Raw genomic sequence first — 7,610 nt, 5'->3', positions numbered from 1 at the left:
TTGTTATTAAGTAATGGTTGCAGCTGTGACAGGTGGTACTGCAGTAATCAGGATTACTTAAATGAGAGGAAAAATATTTTTAGTTTAAGAAAAAGACAAAAACAAACAAACAAAAGGAATTAATATGAAAAGCAATCCTGATTCCCTCTCCAAAGAAATCTTTATTTGCATTGCATAAATGCTGAGACAGGTTACTACGTACTCTTGATATTTTTGCTCAGATACTATCTTCTGCTTAAATGCATTTTATATAATTTGATAAGCAGAGTGACAAAAATGGTCCTTGCTTTGCAACTGGGGCTATTTCTTCAAGGACAACAGAGATTGGTGTAGACTGGCATAACTCTCAAAGAGTGTGGGTTTTAGGCAAAACCATGAAAACATGGGATGCAGCAGTGAATGGAACTGCTGAGGATGAGGCCTGGTGTAGAGGCTAAGGCCCGGTGCACGGAAGATATCGGGATGTAACGGAAAGATAGTCACCCCCCTCCTCTACAGTGTATGGTAATGACTCCTGCAATTAGCCAATAGCACCTAGCTGTGATGAAAGCAGATGGGAGTAACACTGTGGACCTAGGTTATAAAATGTCAAATTCTCCAGCAATAAATGCCATTCTGCCATCCATCACATTGATGCTTGTGTGCGGGTTTGGACCGAGTGGCCTGAGGGTTGGCCACCGTGCTGTTCCTGAACCAGGGTGTCTGCCTTGCTAGGCAACAGCAGGATACTGCAGAGTGCCATGTCACATCAGAGACTTGAGCCTACATCCATTTCTAGCCAATATAGATACATTTATTCTGGGGTCAACAGTGCTGCTTTAACCAGCTTTTCTCCTTCAGACATACTGGCCTATCTCCCATGATATATTTATTAAACACTCCATTATTAAATTTAATTTCAGACTCTCTTTTGCCAAGGTAAAGCAAGCTAAAAGTCTGTGTCTCTTTCTGTGTGGCTTAGCTCTCTGTCTAACAGCATTCTGGATGGTTCCACCTGTAGGAAATCTAACCAAGTGCCCACACTTGTGTATACCCTCCCAACAACTCTGACCCCTTGTGTGAGCCCAAGGACAGCTGACTGAGGGACAGAATACTCAAGTGATGTGGGAAATAGAAGTCTGGGTTTATACTTCTGGTCAAAGGGTGTGTGATTTTTCTTTTCTGAATCAAGAAAGTCAGTGTTTGATTAAAAAGGTTTTTGGTTAATAGACTTAGTCAATAAACATGAGACCCTGCATTCTGTACTGGCAGCAGGCTGAACTGGTAACTCTGTGAATTTATCACAGAGTAAGTTCAGCAACAAAAAGAACAAAAGAAAGGGAAGACTATTTAGACAAAATTGGCAGGTGGTGGTCTTTAAAGTATTTGACACTTCTCCTGATTACTAAAGGCAAAAAGGCTCCGGAGAACTTGGAATGAAGGAGCAAGAGGTACTGGTAGAAAAGACAATGAAAGTTTAAATCAGAAAAGAAATAAAAAACATGTAAATATGAAAAAAATAAGATTTTATGTCAAAGAGGTTATGTGAATCACACCCCATGTATTCCTTTAATTTTAATTAAGACTTGGTTTATCAAGATAGATGGATAAACTATGACAGCACTGAATTTAACCATTATTAAAAAACCTTTTGTTTTTTTAAATATTAAAGAATTATCTATTTTATATATAACATTATTTTAAGTTTTAAATATATATTTATTTAATATCAGTATTGAATATTTAGTATAAAGAATTATAGTATCAATAAAACTATCATATCAGTAATAATAGTATTGAATACATGAAATAGAATTAAACACTGGCTAAATAATAGACCTCAAGGAATTAATGCACAGAGGGAAATGCCACTGGGATCCTTCAACGGGTTTAAGGACTAAAAGTTCTGATTCCAAAACCGTTTTCAAAATATGCTGAGATTTGTCACTTGGGGATGTATGCAGTGGAGATCACTGATGAGAAATGAGGAAATTATTTTACTTTCATGAGCTAGAATAGGATTAATACTAAATAGCATCTTTTTTTCTGGAACCTTCCTTTAAAAAAAAATGTTGAGAAATTGAAGACTGATAGAAAGACATGAGAAAAGCAAAGGAAGTTCTTGACAAAGAAAACACAGCAATTTCAGTTGGTCTATCGGACACAAGGCTTGGTGGCAGTGTTTAAATAACTTAATGAAAAAATAAAAGGTTTTCTAAAGGGCTTCTCTGGAATCAATGCCTGAAAGCAGAATGCAGGCAAATTAGTCTGAAAAACACAGTGCAGTTTTTTAGTAGTGATTTCCATTACAGCAGATAATTCTCAAGAGAGGTGGATTATTTTCCATTGCTTAGTATGCTCATCAAGATTTGCTACCTTTGTAGAAGTTATGCTTTTGTCAGAAACCAGTCTTTAGCCTCCATGTGAAAATGATGTATAATACGCCTGTGATATAAAGACTAGACAATCTGCTGGTCCTTTCTGAGTTTTAATGTAATGAAACTCTAGATGGTTTCTGGAGAATTCTTGTGCATTTAGTACTGAAATACATGTAAGTTAGTTGGCTGCAAAAAAGGTATAAAAGGACTTTACACAATTCAAACAAGAAATAAATTGCTCTGAACTCTCAAGAAAACTCTGTGGTAGAAACAGCAAGAAACATCAGCGTCTCTTCCAGCAGTTGAATGAAAACCAGCTACTCAATAAGATGAGAAATTAGCACCTTCTGTTGTTGTCAGTAGGTCAGTGTAACACTTGTGGCCTACTGAGTGCTTACCTGTGAGTCAGTTTAAAAGGCTTCTGGGCAAACAAAGGCTGTGCCTCAGAAAACCATGAAGCATTCCTGAGAGAGACAACCCAAATGTACATTTGGGAGATTTAGCTGGAAAAAGGTGGGGAGGAAGATGGTCAGGTGAAAAGGGAATGTCTCTGGAACTGTGAAATTACTTTAATACAAAAACCTTGTGTTCAGTTTGCAAAGATACTGAATTTAGTGGGAGAATTAAACAAGTTGAACAAACTTGTATTTATAGAAAGACACACATCACAGTGAGTGAATGAACATTTCTTTAAAATAATGGATTGATTTATTTTCCATCTTTCACCAGGAGACTTGTCCTTATTAAAAGAGAAAAATGTGAGTGTTTTGCAAAATCTGAGTTCCATTCAATATCCAGTCCCTCCTTGAATGTCTTGTCACACTTTTTTTCCTATAAATCAATGATCTGTAAGATGTCCAAGCTTTAATCAAAAGAAACATTATTATTCTGCAGGTAAAAATGCTTGCAACATGCCAAGGTGTGTTTGTTTAAACTCTAACGGGTGAAGTGCAGAGAGCAAGTTTCATTAGTCTATGGACAAAATACATTTATTTATCACTAGATGTGAAGTCAAGAGTTCTGTAAGTTTGCTAACAATTCTTCTGGATAAAGTTATAATAATATATATAAGGAGTTATAAGTTCTGGATAAAGTTATAGGTATGATCATAAATACTCTAAAACTTCAGAATATTGCCAGAGAGTCTGTTTTTGTCCTTTAAAAACCCCCAAAAAGACCAAAAAGAAAAGAAAGACTGAAGTCTAGAATCGAGATTGGAGTTAAATAAAAGTTTAAAGTAATATAGACTTTTCTGTGGGCAGAAGAAACTGTGAATTCAGTTAGAGACGTCACACTTTGTGGTCAAGGATTGAGGGAGAGGGGGAACAGAAGAGTTATTCTCCCAAGGTGCTGTTTCCTCCAATATTAACTGAATCATCTGAAGTTCCCAGTTCTAGCAAGGCAGGTTGGAAATTCTGAATGAAAGGTCTTTCTCCAGAGATTTCAGGTACTTTCACTGTGAATTACAGCTTTATCACTGAAAATTCTATTTTCACAAATCTTTTGGTGGTCCCAGTCGGTTAGTGCAAGAAAGTCAAAACCCTTTACCCCTCACTTTATGAATTCTATAAAAAGTATTATTATACTCCACCAGCAGATGAAGATGTACAGAGATTGAGAAGAATGAGAGATGAGAAGGAAGCACATATCATACTTGAATGTCAGTATATGATATGGTGAATATGTGGTATGATGGTTCCAAGAACCAGCTGTATCAGTTGAAAATTCATAAGCCTATGGGGGTCTGATGGGATTCATCCCAGAGTACTGAAGGAGTAAGTGCAGTAAGTGATGGCAGGATGCCTCTCAATCATCTACCAAAGGTTTTGAGAGTTTGGAGACATCCCCAATGACTGGAAGCTTGCCACTAGTATTCCAGTTTACAGGGAGGGCATGAGGAAAGTCTGAGGAAACTACAGAATTGTTTGTTTATTCTCAGTTCCTGGACAGATTATGTAGAAGATCATACTGGGAAATATTGGAAGGCATTTGAAGAACAATTCAGTCATCAGGCACAGTCAGCATGGGCTTACAAAGGGAAAGTCCTCAGTTTAACTGATTTGATGACTGTGGAAAGAGCAGGTTCACATTGTGCTGGGTGATGAACTGGCTGAAGGTCAGAATCCTTCTCTCCTTCTCCTTCTCCCAGGTAAAGTCAGGACATCTGGGCTACTGGTGTTCATACAGCTAGAAAAGACACTCTATGCAAAGTGTTCACATCAACAAAACAGAAGACATACTTATTATTCAAAGCAATATATTAGTCTTATGTTGCAAATGAAGACCTAAAGTATGTAGAGAGATGAAGGGCTTGTTTTCAATACCACTGATAATGCTTTTCATTTATGCAGGTTCATCTGGGGCCAGGTCTGGTTTTGCATATACTGAATAACTATTTCAGCATCTCATTAACACACAATCAGCCCTGCTTACACTGAGTTGCTATTCAGTACCTGTTTATTTCCTGTTTCTTTCAGAAAAATCACCTGCCCTACTGAGCCAGGATATTATCATCTAATTCTGTCACATGCAGCTCCTGTGGCACTACAGGGAACTGAGCCCAGACTCAATCCCTGACTACCTCCTTACTCACAAGGTCATTTTTCCCTAAGGCTGGTAATGGTGACTAACTTTGTTTTTGACTGTCATAGCTCAATGCAGCTTCTGTGCTCAGTTCCTCTGCAATTAGTCAGCTTCACACAAATATTTACATGACATATATCCTGACATGTTTTTTTGCTTCCTTGCCATAATAAAGGCCAAAATGAAAAACTTTCATTTGCTTTAGCCTGAATCCAGTTTGACATTTCTGGCTGAGTGAGCTCCTTGGCACATTTCTGCTGAAATCCCACATGCACATGTGCTCCATTGCAGGTGCTGAGTAAGCAACCATGATTTGGATGAAATACTGAGCCTGGGGCAACAGAAAACTGCATGGATTATCTAGTCCAGCTGCAGATTCACTTTCAAAGGTACATCTGTAGCTGCCAGCCATACAGCAGCTTGTGTTCCCTCAACTACATTTCCTGTAGTTCGTGTATTAACAGTTGGTTGCTTATCAAATTGTACTCTTCAAGGAAAAATGTCTGTTAATGTCTCAGTGGAGTCATGACCAGGGTAAGGAAAATCGTTACTCACGAATACATTATGCAACAACTAAAAAAAATAATCTATTAAATTGACATAATTGCTGAAGAACATTTGTTCCCTAATAAAAACAGCAATAAGCAAAAGTACTGCACTTCAGCCTAGAAAGATAGCTTAAACTTTATCAAATTTAACATTTTGCCTCAATATTTTTTATGATATTCACTACAATTTGCTCAGTTTTGAGTTCTAAACATGAACAAAAATTGCTCCTGAATTAATCTGGTGTCAAAGGGTATTTAAGAGGCAGGCAACAAGGAGCTGAATAATCATCACAGGTAGCTTCTAATGGTGACAGCATCAAAAATGTGTTCCTTTCAGAATCATACTCACCATCATGCAGAAACAGTGTGTTCAACAGGACTAGGGAAGTGATTGCTCCCCTCTACTCAGCACTGGTGTGGCACCTTGAGCGCTGTGTCCAGTTCTGGGCCCCTCAGCTCAGGAAGGACACTGAGGTGCTGGAATAAGTCCAGAGAAGCTCAACAAGGCTAGTGAAGGGTCTGCAGATCAGTCTTATGAGGAGCATAAGAATCTGGGAATCTGGGACTGTTTAGCCTGGAGAAACAGAGGTTCAGGAGGGCTCTGATCACTCCCTTCAACCACCTTAGAGTGGCTGGTAGCCAGGTGGGCCTTGGTCTCTTCTCCCATGCAACCAGTGATAGGACAAATGGAAATGTCCTCAAATTGGCGGGTTTAGATTGGATAGATTTATATTAGGGATTTTTTCTTTCATAGGATGGTTGTCCAGCATTAGAACAGGCCCTCCAGGTAAGTGGTGGAATCCCTGGAGGTATTTAAAGCCCATGTAAACATAGCTCTAAGGGACATGGTTTAATGGAGGGCTCAGCAGTGCTGAGTTAGTGGTTGGACTCTTAAATGATCTTAAAGGCCCTTTCTGACCTAAATGATTTGATGATTCTATAAGTACATAATTTAAATTGCAAGACATAACTCACCAGGTCAGTACCCTGATGTGTTAGGTGCCACACAGGATAAATGTAGCGCCTGAACCCAAAGGCATAGACAAATAAGAATAAATAAAGGTGGAGAGAATCTGAGTGGGTTAGTTGGAAAAAGAATAAAAAAATGGAATAACAAAATAAAAGCAACTGTGAAATTCACTGTTCCTTTCTTTGGACTATTTCAATTATACAAAAACACCCAGAAAACAACCTCTTAAAAATAAGCTATCTGAAAGGAAAAAATGTTAAATAAAATAAAACAAAATGTATTCCTCATATGAATAATTAAACATATTTGTTTCATTCTTTTAGGTTTTCAGGCCATAAGATTTATCAGCCCTGTTGGTAAAGAAAGAAATTTAATGCAAGAGCAAGGAACCAAGTGAGTCATATATAAATTAGAAAAAACTAAAATTGTGGTAAATTTCCTTCAGTCTTTTGTTGCCTACCATCAACTTTATGGCCCTGACAACATTAACAACAAGAGCCAGCACTCAATATCCTGAGATGTAATTAAAATACACACAAAGCTCTGGGCCTATATACAAAATACGCTGAGAAATTCATGCAAATTGGGAAAAATTCAGTGTTACATTCTGAAAAAGCTTATTCATACCAGTGGCCCTCCTACACAGGAGCTTTATTCTTAATTTTCTCTCACCAAATTACTAGAGAAAGGGGTTTTGTGAAAAAAGCTGAAGGTCACACTAGCAAGGCAATATTAAACTAAGGAGAAAATGTGTTGCAGAACTGAAGGCATTAGCATTTAAACCAACCTGATTTAGATTATACAGATGTAAAACTTGATCTTTTCATACAGTAAAGCTTCTTTTATTGTTACCAGCTGTAGCACTGCATCTTCCTGTTATAAATGCTGTGTTTACTCCATTTCTCTGTGAGTAAGTTCCTGCTTGGCACAGAGCTGGAATTAGTGTCCTTATGTCCCTTTTCCCACCAATTGCCTTCATTCAGAGCATGCTGGGACAGGGAAATGAAGTGTCTAAGCTGGAATGGATTCTGGCTCATCCTGGACAGGGAATGGCTCCTTTACTGGTGTAACCAAAATCTAGACCCAGGGTAGAGTCAGGTATCTGTGCTCAGAGCTGGGGACAGCAGAAGACAAAAATTATTTAATGACAGG

This window comes from Poecile atricapillus, chromosome 4 (assembly GCF_030490865.1).
Source record: "Poecile atricapillus isolate bPoeAtr1 chromosome 4, bPoeAtr1.hap1, whole genome shotgun sequence".
Lineage (NCBI taxonomy): Eukaryota > Metazoa > Chordata > Aves > Passeriformes > Paridae > Poecile > Poecile atricapillus.
Note: the sequence above shows the minus strand (reverse complement) of the source record.